Source organism: Triticum aestivum, chromosome 7B (genome assembly GCF_018294505.1).
Source record: "Triticum aestivum cultivar Chinese Spring chromosome 7B, IWGSC CS RefSeq v2.1, whole genome shotgun sequence".
Classification (NCBI taxonomy): Eukaryota; Viridiplantae; Streptophyta; class Magnoliopsida; order Poales; family Poaceae; genus Triticum; species Triticum aestivum.
The window spans coordinates 759,918,636-759,933,309 of NC_057813.1; positions in this window are offsets into that span (position 1 = coordinate 759,918,636).

Here is a 14,674-nt window from a genome sequence, read left to right on the forward strand (position 1 = left end):
TAGCGAGAGTCTGGTCAGCCACTTGATCGACTACGGAATGTTTAGAATTCCCCGCTTTGACGAAGGGCCGCTTCCCGGTCAGGCACATACGCACCCCGAATCCGGAGATGTGCGGAGCCATTAGGGGCTATGTCGTAGCCCCACCCTCGAGCTCCATTGGCTAAGTGAAAGAGATAAAGCATTATAGTCCGGATTGCCTCGTTCGCTACGCTACCACCTCCTTATAACAGGACCGAGACGTCGGATTAAAGTGTGAAAAAGCGCTATTTTGCGAACACCCCAGCACCTTGTGCAAGGGGGCTGAAGCCGAAGACTGCATCTTTCAGGTTATACACAAGTATACTTAAACGGCCGCAAGGAGAAGTACTACTACTTGGAAGCACAAGTATAAAAAGCATTCATACTATAATCATTCATAAACAAGTTAATGCGTTCAATTGAACGTTACATTCTTCGAGCACTGCGACTCTATTATACGAGCGCCGCGCATAACTTCCCCGAAATAATGTTCGGCAGGAAGCCGGTTCCCATCCGAACCCTGGGCAGCAACAGCGGTGGCATCCATCTCCGGACACTGCGCCTTTACACGGGCCAGAGCCATCCGCGCGCCCTCTATGCAGGCCGACCGCTTCATCTCCTTGATATGCGGCACCGCCCCAAGGAACTGCTGCAGTAGGCCAAAATAGATCGTTGCCTTGGACCTCTCTGGCCACACATGGGCCACGATGTCAGTCATAGCCAGCCCGGACAGTCTATTCAGTTCGGCCCATTCGGCCAACCTGTCCGACAGCGGAAGAGGACGATCCGGACTGTGGAATTGAGTCCAATATAACTCTTCCACCTCGTGATCCCCCTGGCTCCGGAAGTGCTTAACGGCGTCAGCCGCACTCGCAGCCAAGTCCATGTAGGGATCCTCCGAACTCCACTGCTTTTCAAATTGGGCATACCGGGCATCCATAAACCGGCGACGCATGAGAAACGGCCTGCCAGCCGTGATTTCTCCGGCTTGGCGCAGCTCCTCCTTCATAGCCCGCATTGCAGAGCGGGCATCATTGGTCTCGGCGGTGGCCTTCTTCAGTCCTTCCCGCTCCAATAGGCGCTCCTTTTCAAGAGCCTCGCTACGGTCGGTAGCATCCTTTAAATTTTTAGCCAATTCGGCCACTTCCGCCCTGCTTAGGCAGTGCGCAGCCTTTTCGGCCTTCAACTCCTCGGCCGCCCTCGCGGCAGCCGAATTACTTCTTCGGGCTTGCTCCTTGGCTTGTGCAAGCTCGGCCCGAAGTCTCTCCACAGCAGCAGCACTGTCTGTATAAACAACACAGAACTTATTAGAGGAGGGCTTTAACCCACTCAATAAAACAGCTATGGAGAATTTATTTACCTTGCGACTCGTCAAGTCGCTTATTGACAAGTGCCATGTCAGCATCTGCCATGTCCAGTTGCCGACTCAGTTCGGCAAACTGATCAGTCCGGCTGGCCCCCGGACTATCCGCCACCTGTATCAGGACGGCGTTATTTATTACCTGAGGTGTCTAGATTTTCGATCCTCGGCACGCTGTCGTCTTCGACAACCTACCGAGTCTCAGGGGCTACTATCTATACAGAGCGCATCTTTTATATGCACAACTGTTAAAAAGCAAAGGGGTACGCTATTTTCGCATACCTCAAAACCCGCCAGCAATCACGCAATCCACTTTCAGCGGACGAAATCCTTCCAATCACCATACACATTAACGCACGGTGATCTTCTGAAATGGACGCCCTCTCAAGCAAACTCTTCAATTCTCCCGACCGGGCTCTGGTGGGTGTTGAACTCTTCAACCCCTCCGGACTCGGGGACGCCCTCCGTGACGACACTTCGGGCCCGCCCGCTTCATCTGGCGGCGCGTCGGACGGAGGTGTATCGCTCTCCATCATCTCCGGAAGAAGATCCCCCGAGGACGAACTCATCTGAGATGGCTGCAGATCCGAACTGCGATATAAATATTTCGATTACCTACAGAAGCATAAAACGAAGGTACTTTCTTATTTAACTTCTTCTTTCATACTCACGGCTCGTTGGAGGGCTGGTCCTTGGGCGACGACTGTGCGTCTGGATTCTCTCCGGACGCCGGACCTCCCGGTGAGGATTTCTTCCCACGCTTGGGGGCTTTGACCTCCGGATCTTTGGGGGCGGCCCTCTTTCCCCTCTGAGGGGAGGGATCCTTGGTCCTCTCCTCTTCAGTCGCCTCCTTGGACGAAGTATTAGCTCCTTTATCTCCCCCATCGCCCCCTTCTGTGGGTGCGGCCTCCAACATTCTGACCAGCACGGGCTCCAGTGCGGTCTCTGGGAGGGGGGCCGGACACCTTATCAGCCTTGATCGCGCCACCCATTCCTGTAAAGAATAAAAGGGTCAGGAGATGATCTTTTGAAAGGCATACAAGCAGGATGTCCGGGCTTTGAGCTATTTACCTGAGTATCCGGGCGATCGCGGCTTAGTCCCGCATCCTCGGCCGAATCCGGACACGCCACTTGCGGTCCGAAGAACAGCTCGTACATCTCCAAGGGTGTCGCCCCCATGAAATGCTGGAGGATACGAGGTCCCTCCGGATTGAACTCCCATAAACGGAGAGGACGACGTTTGCAGGGTAGGAGGTGCCTAGTTAGCATAACCTGCATCACCTTGGCCAAATCGATCTCCCTTGTTTGGAGGTCCCGAATCCGGCCCTGCAGTGCGGGCACGTCCTTGGACGGCCCCCAGTTGAGCCCTTGGTTGACCCACGACATCAGTTGCTGTGGAGGTCCCGGGCGGAAGGAGGGCGGCGGCTTTTGCTTGCTGCCCCTTGGAGCGGTGATGTAGAACCACTCCTGCTGCCACAATCCCTGTTCCTCTTGGAAGGAACCTTCGAGCCACGGGGCATCGACCATCTTACTTATGGTCGCCCCGCCACACTCCGCTCGACGCCCCCCGATCATCTTCGGCTCCACCTTGAATGTTTTCAGCCACAGGCCGAAGTGGGGGATGACACGGAGGAAGGCTTCACAGACAATAATGAATGCGGAGATATGGAGGATGGACTCCGGAGCCAAGTCGTGGAAGTCCAGCCCGTAGAAGAACAGAAGCCCCCTCATGAAAGGATCCGTCGGGAAGCCTAATCCCCGACGGAGGTGGGATGCGAAAATGACACATTCGCCGGGCTCGGGGGCTGGCACGGCCTGCCCAGGGGCAGGCAACCTGTGCGAGACTTCGTAGGCCAGGTACTTGGCCTCACGCAACTTCAATATGTCCTCCTCTGTGACGGAGGAGGGCACCCACCGGCCCTGGAGGTCGGAGCCGGACATTGCTGTGGATCCGAAGCGCTCGAGTCTGAAGCTCTTATTGTTGGAATTGGGAGCAGAGGAAAGATTCGATGCGAGGTTAAGAGACAAGGACATGCCTTGGTCCTCTTATAAAGGGGAAATAATACCAAGGGCCGTCTCCGTGACCGTTTGAGATTCCCCTTCGATAGAGGAGGCGTGGCGACGGGAACGGTTGGGTTACCCACGCACGTATTGATGAGAATCCCGGAAAGAGGGGAACACGATCTCTGCTTCGACAGGACGTGCCAAGGAAGCCGCTTCGCTAAACGTGCTGAGGTGGAATAGTAAAAACAATTAAAACGAAGGCTTGGCTGCGGTGGGATGTCATGCCGCATAATACGTCAGCAGATTGGATCGGTGTATGTGTTTTATTCTCTCTACGTTGGAGTGTGGAAATTATTTTGCAGAGCCGGACACTATCCTGGTGTTCATTATCTTCTCTGGATTATTCAAGGGAGGAACCCGCCTTGCAATGTCGAACATTATGCACGCCGGACTTATCGTGATTGAAGACTGGTTCAGGGGCTACTGAGGGAGTCCTGGACTAGGGGGTGTCCGGACAGCCGGACTGTCAATATCCGCCGGACTCCCAGACTACGAAGATAGAAGATTGAAGACTCCGGGTCGTGTCCGGAAGGTACTTTACTTGGCGTGGAAGGCAAGCTTGGCAATACGGATATGTAGATCTCCTACCATTGTAACCGACTCTGTGTAACCCTAGCCTCTCCGGTGTCTATATAAACCGGAGGGCCGTAGTCCGTAGGACACAACATTACATCTCAACAATCATACCATAGGCTAGCTTCTAGGGTTTAGCCTCATTGATCTCGTGGTAGATCTACTCTTGTACTACCCGTATCATCAATATTAATCAAGCAGGACGTAGGGTATTACCTCCATCGAGAGGGCCTGAACCTGGGTAAAAACATTGTGTCCCTCGTCTCCTGTTACCATCCGCCTAGACGCACAGTTCGGGACCCCCTACCCGAGATCCGCCGGTTTTGACACCGACAAGCATGCTTCTCCGAGCCATTAATTTTATCCAATTATAACTTATAACGAAAATCTTTATCAGGCACTAAAAGAAGTACATCACATTGCGAGCACAAAACCCGGTTCATATTGAATTTTCCTTTCATAGACTAAGCAAGCAATAGAAGGATAACTAAGTTTAGGGCGAGAAACATAGCGTAAAGGTTTAGCATTTAAATTGGTATAAGATCCTCCACATTGATCTCATATTTATCTAGATGAAAAACCAAAGTTTCAGACTCCACGTCAACCAGTTGGCCATATCCAGAACTTGGCAATTGACAATTCCACATGTTATTCTAGTGTAGTTAGTCACACCTCCGGATTTTAGTGGTGTCCTAGTTTGCACTAATACTTTACCTCTACTTTCCTATATTTCAATGTCGATGGCCCAGAAATAGTCTGCACCGAACTTTTAGGAAGCTTACACTTTTCATCAATCTCAATTATTTCCTGTAAATTACCACACAACAACCACGATTAGCACAATACATGACATTATATATGATTTATTCAGTATGCCCTATAATTTGGGGAGGATCGTAAGAAACGCCGATCGGGCCCATGGGGATCTATACATGCAGTGCCCATTGGGAGCGAGCGAAAGATGTCATAAACAATAGGTTGAACCTGATTGGTTCGATGGTGCATGACTGCGTAGATTGGACGGTGAAATGGTCGATGCTCTGTGGTTGCATAAACGATGGCGGTAAACCACAACTCCTTTCAACCACATGGTGCCTTAGACATAAGGCTTGCACTAGACACAATGGTACGGTGAGATGAAGTTCATGGTCCACACCATTGTTGCTACACATGGCCACAGTACGTCTAGTGGAGAGGTTGTCAACTTGGTAACTCTGGTGTAGGAGACACTCGTGGTGAGAACACCAAAGCCCAGTTCACCACCTCTGAATGTGTGGGATTCTAATAGGATGGCATCATATAGGCTTGCACTCTACTGGTAGGGGTAAAACTGGTGACATAGTATCTCAAATGGGCTGTTTGACCAGACCTGATTTTCTCTCTTACATTCCGCGCTTGGGGCGGTCTTTATGATGTCCCATGGCCTCGTTGTAGTTGCTTTTCTTCTAGAAGGCTACACAAGGAAAAATGAAAATATCATCAGCCATATGATATTTGCACATGCCAAAAATGTCAGAGAGCAGCAGAACCTACCAAAAATAAATAATTGTCTTTTTCTCTTTCTCATTTGCTAGAGAAGAAAAGTGAAAAGTTTCAGCGACCGAACCGTCATTGGTATTGAAAAAGTCGGGATGTCAGGTGCTCGGCTTAAAACATATGCACGAATATTTATCGAATCAGCGTGCCACGTGCATTTATTAAAATCCAAAGATAGATTGTCATGACAGTACTCAATGAAACTCTTAATTGTGATTTGTTCTTTTTATTTTGTAAGATTGGTAGATGGATTTAATTCCATTTTTTGTACTTACAATTCTTATTAGCGAATTTAATATGTGTACATACAATTCTTTAGTATGTTGAATTTCTGTACCTACAAATTTTGTTAAAAAATGTACATACGACTTTTTTTCTAGCCCCGAATAAATGTTGTGAATATCGGATGGTATGTTGATTCATACATCGAGGAACCCTTCAAACAATTGGTCGGACACAATTAAAATCTGAATGTCTGGACAAGAAACTTTAAAAACAACGAGCTTTTGGCTAACACTCTGTTCTCTGCTTGATCCAGATGCTCCTTGCACCACAGAATTATTGGTAGGATCAGAAGCGACCCTGACGAAGCTAGCCAAGAACTGTATAACCATTGCCCATTATCATGGCATAAGAAATTGTTTAACCCAGTGATTGACCCTGATTGGTGCCATCGAGCATGACTGCGATGACTGGAAGGTGAATTGGTCGATCTCCGAGGCTGCATAAACAACAGTAGTAAAACACCACACCCTTCGTACCTCTCCCATGATGCTTGCAGCTCCTGTTCGGGTGTATGGAGAAGAAACTCATAGCCCACTCCATTGCTCTTCCACATAGACATGGTAAATTCGATGAGGAGATTGTCGAGGAGCGATGTCTCGCCAAAGGATGCACTCATGTTCAGAAGAGCAAAGCAATGTGCGGCACTTCTGAACAACCCAAGATGACAATAGGAAGGATCCAAAGGAGCCGATGATTTAGTAGTGGCCGAGAAAGAGATGATGAGGTAGCTCAGCTGGTTGCTTGTCGAGTTTTGTTTTCCACAATGCCTCACGGGAGTTCCAAGCCTCCAGCCTATTCCATGTCCTTGTTCCGCTTGTTTTTTCAAAAGGACACTGACAGAAAAATCAAGAAAAAAATTTAGCCCTGTAAGCTTTGCACATGCCAGAAATATTTGTGTTGCTCTCTTGCTCGTTTGCGAGAGAACAAAACCAAAAAAATTCAGAGATTGGAAGTTGTTGCTATTAAAATTTTCCAGATGACAAGTACTCGGATTAAAGCATTTGCATGGCTATTTACATAATTTGTGAGTAATGGGATTTACTAATATCCAAAGAGACGTCCACCGTGAAATTATTCATTGAAATAACAATTTTTTGTACATTTTGTCTTGTAACCTCAGTGTTTTCCTGATTGCATTCTTCTCCCTTTTATTTGTACTTACCATTTTCTTTAGCAAGTTAATTTTATGTACATGCCATTTTTACCATGCAAAATTTCGGTACATTCCATCTTTTTTGAAATATATTTACCACTTTTCTTTACCTAGCCCCTACAAAGTGTTGTGAGGATTCGAAGCCACATTGCATCGCTTAATGAGGACTTCTTCAAATGTTTTTTGGCACAATCACTACCGTTCAGGGCTGAACTAGATTAGTGGTTGTCCAACATTAGCTCAATAGCGTTGTTCATGCCATTCATGTGATGAAGGCATTAAAATTTATGAATGCGACTTGCAATTCATGCAAATATTTTATGAAAATGAAACTGTGAGCAATACAATTTGTTACATGTTCCTTGCATACGTTAATATATGGAGAGTCATGAAATTTTCGTGAAATGTCAATCTGCACATCCGATAAATCTTGGGAAGCAAATTTTTTACTTGCCAGCCAAAGTAGAATACTAGGTTGTTAGAGTCCTTCAAAATTGATTACATCGGCAATGACCCCTACATCAGTTGCACCTCATCGTTGTCCCACCATTATATCATCCCAACGACAAGTTCCTGGTGTTGTTTTCTGATGGACTCTATCAATATCTCACCAACAAATAGGTGGTTGATCACGTAGAGATATTCACATATAAGCATCCCAAGCGCGATCCTGATTCACACCTCATCTGAGAATTGTTACTCTGGGCTATTAAGAAGGCTCATCAGGAACCAACTCTATACTTTGCACAACACAATCTGACTGCACAAACAAGTTTTTTTACATTGTTCGTAACTTCACATGTCTATTGATTGCGAGGTATGGACTACCATGAACTGCTCAATATATCCCATGGTGAGAGAAGGAAGTACCATGATGACATGTAAATCTTCGTGATCTCGTTGGGGAACGAATGAAGATCCACCATTTAGGCATAGTGTTGGTGGTCCACAGTGTGTCCTCGTCTTCATAGATATTCAGAGGTCGGTTGCCTTGAGAGAAATTCAAGGTGTTTCGGAGTTAATAGAAGGTCTAAACGAAATGCTTCCAGTGGGCTAGTACGATATGATGCCATCGAAAAGCCAAAACGAGTATGACTGTCGAAGCATCTCCACAGTGAACAACCTTGTTAGGTCATTTTTCCTTCTATGGAAAATCGTTTTCCCTTTTCGCCAAAAGCCTAGAACTAGTATTCATAATTTGGCAGGAGGTACTGTACTTCTCGTGCTATTTATTTAGGTCTCCCCGCAATGATGGTTATAGGTGATGGTGATAGAAAGAAGAAGGGGGGAAATGTATATGTCCAATAAGAATACAATGTTTGTTTCGTTGCCTGTACCTGACCGGCATTAATATATTCCACTAGAGGCAGGTGCATGCTTCTCTGCGCCATCAGTTTTATCCAATTAAAACTTCTTGCAAAAATCTTTATCTGGCGCTTCAAGAAATACGTCACGCTGCGAGCACATAATTCAGTTCTGATTGAATTTTTTCCTTTCATAAAGTACGCAAAAATTAGAAACGTGTCTAATTTTTGTGCAAGAAACATAGCCTAAATATTTAGTATATACATTGGTAACAAAACCTCCAAATCGAACTCATATTTATCTAGATGAAAAACCAAAGTTTCAAACTCCATGTCAACTAGTTGGCCATATCTAGAGCTTGGCACTCAACAATTCCCCATGTTGTTCCAGTGTAGTTAGCCACACCTTCGGATTCAATGGTCTCCGAGTTTGCACTAATATTTTACCTGTACTTGTGTAGCTTTCAATGTATATAGCCGAGAAATAGTCTGCACCCAGCCTTTAAGAAGATCACACTTTTCATCAGTCACATATATTTCCTGTAAATTACCACATGACAACCATGTTTAGCACAGTACAAGATATATGCTTTTTCATTATTCCCTTTAATTTTGTTCCATTTGCAATTTGTTGGGATCTTTAGTTGATCAATTTACGTTGTTCTATAATTTTCTTATGGTAGCAAGAAGACAAATACAATGCTTGTTTTCCTTCTACCCTTCTATTTCACCGCATAGCAAACACAGCTTGGATTAGGGAGTCTTATTTCTTAAACCAATTATAATAAGAAAATACAACAATATGAGTTTGTCTGGATTGAGAATAGACATAGAATGGCTCAAAAAATAACATAAACAAAACTGACATGCATTCCACAAACCAGAGGAAAAACATTGTATTAACCTGACATTTATAATAATCCTACTCAATATAATTTAGGTGTACCTTCAATAATGAATCATTTTATCCTATAGCAATACATTAAAAAAGGGCAATGCATTTAGGTTGTTGCTGATGGCCTACGAGAATAAAAACCTATTCATTACGGCCGATCACCTCTCCGCTCGACACAAATCCGCTGCCAATGAGAAAGGCAAACTGCACATCGCAACCAATCAACTCCCTCCTAAGAAAAAATCCGGTGCCTCCTCTTATGTAGACACTCACTATGAGGAGGTTGCACTGCTGAGCAGGCTGACACTTTATTCTTGGTTTGATCCTGATGCCCTTAGCACCGAGGAAGCATTGGGAGAATTAGAAGAAAAGCTGATCGGGCCCATGAGGATATATATACATCGAGCGTCCCTTTGGAGCGAGCCAAAGATGGAATAAACAAGTGATTGAACATGACTGGTTCCATGGACATGACTACATAGACTAGAAGGTGAAATGGTTGATGCTCTGAGGTTGCATAAACGATGGCGGTAAAACAATACTCCTTTGAACCGCATGGTGCCTTAGCCATGATGCTTGCGCCAGACACTGTGGTATAGTGAGTTGATGCTCATGGTCCAGAACATTGTTGCTACACATGGTCCCAATACACCTAGTGGAGTGGTTGTCAACTTGGGATCTCTGGCAAAGGAGACACTCGCGGCCAGAAGATCAAAGAGTAGTTCCACCTTTGAAAGGTGTGGGATGCTAATTGGATGGCCTGATATAGGCTTGCCCTATGGTGGTACGCGGAAAATTGGTGAGGTGGAAGCTCATATGGGTTGCTTGACCCAACCTGGTTATCTTTGTTACCTTCCGTCCTTTGGGGGTCTTCACGATGTCCCATAGCCTCGTTGTAGTTGCTTTTCTTCTAGAAGGCTACAGAAGGAAAAATGAAAATATCATTGGCCATATGATCTTTGCGCATGCCAAAAATGTCATGAGAACAACTGAACCTACAAACCTTCTCTTTCTCGTTTGTGAGAGAACAAAAGAAAAAAGTTTCGGAGACTGAAATATTATCCGTATTGAAAAATTCGGATGTCAGGTGCTCGGCTTGAAACATATGCACGAATATTTATCGAATCAGCGTGCCACATGCATTTTTAAAAATCCACAGAATAGATTTCCATGACAGTACTCATTAAAACTCATAATTGTGGTATGTACTTTTTGTTTTGTAAGATTACTATGTTAGATGGCTTGCACCTCCCTTTTTTGTGTACTCACATTTTTTAGCAAGTTTATTATGTGTGTACATACAAAATTTTAGTGTGTTGAATTTCTGTACCTACAAATTTTGTTAAAAAATATACTTACCACTTTTTTTACCTAGCCCTGAAAAAATGTTGTGAATGTCGGATGGTATGTTGATTGAGACATCAAGGAACTCTTCAAACGACAGGCCCTACACATTCTAAAATCTCAATGGTTGGACAATAAACTTCAAAAACATCTAGCTTTTGGCCGACACTCTGTTCTCTGCTTGATCCCGACGCTCCTTGCACCATGGAATTATTGGTAGTATCATAAGCGACCCAGATTGGGCTAGCCAAGAACTGTATAACCATTGGCCAATGCCACGACATAAGAATCTCCGAAACTAAGCGATTGATCCTGATTGCTGCCATGGAGCATGACTGCGGTGACTGGATGGTGAAATGGTCGATGCTCGGAGGCTATATAAATGACAATAGTACAACACCACTCCCTTCATACCTTGCCCATGATGCTTGCACCACACGTTCGGGTGTATGGAGAAGAAGCTCATGGCCCACAACATTGTGTTTCCACATAGACATGGTAAATTCCGTGAGGAGATTGTTGACGACGGATGTTACACCAAAGGATGCACTCGTGGCCAAAAGAGCAAAGCGATGCGCGCCACTTCTGAAAGGGTCAAGATGACAATAGGACGATTTTGCACTAACCGAAAAAGAGATGACAAGGTAGCTTAGCATGTTGCTTGGCCGGGCCTGGTTTTCCTCAGTGCATCATGGGAGTTGCGAGTCTCTAGGCTATTCCATGTCTGGTTTATTTTTTCGAAAAGGACACTTACAGAAAAAATAAATTATCAGTAGCCATATGAGCTTTGCACATGCCGTAAATACTTGTGTTGCTCTCTTGCTCGTTTCCAGGAGAACAAAAGCGAAAAATTTCGGAGACTGGAAGTTGTCGGTATTAAATTTTTCTGCATGTCAGATGCTTGGGTTAAGACATTTGCATCGGGGTTTACATAATTTGCGAGCCATGGGATTTAGTAATATCCAAAGAGTCGTCCACCGTCAAATTATTCATTAAACATCATAACAATTTTCTGTACATTTTTGTCTTGTAACCTTAGTGTTTTCCTAATTGCATTCTTGTCTCTTTTATTTGTACTAACCATTTTCTTTGGCAAGTTAATTTTATGTACATACCATTTTTTTCATGTAAAATTTCGGTACGTTCCATCTTTTGTTAAATGTACTTACCACTTTTTATTTACCTAGCCCCTACAATGTGTTGCGAGGATTGGAAGACACATTGACCGAGACACCAAGGATGCATAGGGTAATGGGGACTTCTTCAAACGAGTTATTGGCATAATCACTGTCGTTCAGGACTGAACTAGATTAGTGGTTGTCCAACATTAGCTCATTAACGTTGTTCATATAATTCATTTCATGAACCCATTAAAATTTGTGAATGTGGCTGGCAATTCATGCAACACATCATGCAAATATGATATGTAAATGAAACTGTGAGCAATACAATTTGTTACATGTTCCTTGCATATGTTAATAGATGGAGAGCAATGAAAGTTTCGTGAAATGTCAATCTGCACATCCGATAAATCATGCGATGCACATTTTTTACATGCCAGCTAAAGTGGAACAGTAGGTTGTTAGGGCCCTTCAAGATTGATTACATTTGCAATGACCCCTATACCAGTTGCACCTCGTCGCTGTCCCTCCACCATATCACCCCAACGACAAGTTCCTAGTATTGTTGTCTGTTGGGCTCTGTAAATATTTCACTAACAAAGAGGTGATTGATCAGGTAGAGATATTCACATCTAAGCATCCCGAGCGCGATCCTGCTTAGCACCTCATCAAAGAATTGTTACTCCGGGCTGTGAAGAAGGATCATGAGCAACCAACTCTATACTTTGCACAACACAACCTGCCTGCACAAACCAATTTTTTTACATTGTTCGTAACTTCACATATCTATTAATTGCGAGGTATGGACTCCCATGAACTACTCAATATATCCCATGGCGAGAGGAGGAGGTAACATGTTATGTGTCCATCGTCGTGATCTCGTTCAAGGGAAAGGTATGGGTATCGACCAACTAGGCATAGTGTTGGTGGTGCATAGTGTGTCCTCGCCTTCATAGAGATGCAGAGGTCTATTCCCTTGTGAGCAATTGAAGGTGTTTTAGAGTTAACAGAAGATCTGATCTAAATGCTCCCGGTGGGCTAGTAGGGTATGGTGCCAGCAAAAAGCCGAAACGAGTAGGACTTTCGAAGCACATCCACCGTGAACAACCTTGTTAGGTCTTTTTTTTCCTTCTCTACATAATCATGTTCCTTTTTCGCCAAAAGCCTAGATCTAGTATGCATTGTTTGCTAGGAGGGACTCTAGTTCTCGTATGTTATGTACTTTTGTTTCTCCGGAAATGATGTTTATAGGTGATGGTGATAGAAAGAAGAAGAGGAAAATGTATATATCCAACAAGAATGCTATGTTTGTTCTTTTTCTGTACTTGACCGGCATTAATATATTTCACTAGAGGCAAGCCCATGCTTCTCTGTGCCACCAATTTTATCCAATTAAAACTTCTCTCAAAAATCGTTATCAGGCACTACAAGAAATACATCATGCTGTGAGCACATAATTCAGTTCATATTGAATTTTCCTTTCATAAACTACGCAAGCAATAGGAACATGTATAATTTTGGTGCGAGAACATAGCCTATACATTTAGTATATACTATGGTATAAGATCCTCCAAATCAAGCTCATATTTATCTAGATGAAAAATGAAAGTTTCCGAGTCTATGTGAACCTATTGGCCATATCTAGAACTTGGCAATCAAGAATTCCCCATGTTGTTTTAGTGTAGTTAGCCACAGCTCTAGATTCATTGGTTTCCGAGTTTGCACTAATATTTTACCTGTACTTGCCTAGCTTTCGATGTTGATGGCTGTGAAATAGTCTGCAACTAACTTTCTTGAAGATAACACTTTACATCAGTCGCAAGTATTTACAGTAAATAACCACACGACAACCACGTTTGGCACAATACATGACATGATATATGATTTTTCCAATATTCCTTATAATTTTGTTCCTATGTTGGGATCTTTATTTGATCAATTCATATAGTTCTATACTTTTCTTATGTTAACAAGAAGATAAATGTAATGCATGTTTTCCATCTTCCCTTGTGTTTCACCCCATAGCAAATGCAGTTTTGATCAAGGAGTATTATTTCTAAAGACCAATTATAATAAGAAAATGCAGCAATATGAATTTGTTTGGATTGAGAATAGACATAGAAGGGATCAAAAAATAACATAATAAAAATTGACATCCATTCCACACACCAAAGGAAAACATTGTATGCTATGCATCAGCCTGGCATTTTGAATAAGCTTATTCAACATAATTTATCTCCAGCTTCAATAATGGCATCATTTTCTCATATAGAAATACATTAAGATAGGTCAACGCATTTAGGTTGTTGCTGATAGCCTGCGAGGAAAAAAACCCTCCATTATGGCTGATCACCTCTCCCCTCGACAAAGATCCACTGGCCATGAGAAAGGCAAGCTCCACATCGCAACCAATTAGCTGTCTCCCATGCAAAATCCAGTGCCTCCTCTTACGTAGGCACTCGTTATGACCGAAGGTTGCACTGCTGTGCAGGCCGACACTCTATTCCTGGCTTGATCCTGGTGCCCATAGCATAGAGGAAGCATTGGGAGGATTATAACAAAAGCTGATTGGGCCGATGAGAATCTATACATCTAGCGCCCATTGGGAGCGAGCCAAAGATGGCATAAACAAGAGGTTGAACCTGATTGGTTCCATCAAGCATGACTGTGTAGACTAGAAGGTGTAATGGTCATTGCTCTGAAGTTGCATATGGCCGTAAAACACCACTCCTTTCAACCACATGGTGCCTTGGCTATGATGCTTGCCCAACACATGGTGGTGTGGTCAGAAGAAGCTCATAGTCTACATAGGTCTAGTGGAGAGGTTGTCAACTTGGGATCTCTGGTGAAGCACACACTCGTGGCCATGAGACCAAAGTGTAGTGCACCACCTCCGAAGGTGCAGGATGTTAGTATGATGGCCTCACTGCGGTTACGAGATTTCTCAAATGGGTTGCTTGACCCATCCTGATTTTCACTTTTACCTTCCGCCCTTGGTGGGTCTTCACGATGTCCCATGTC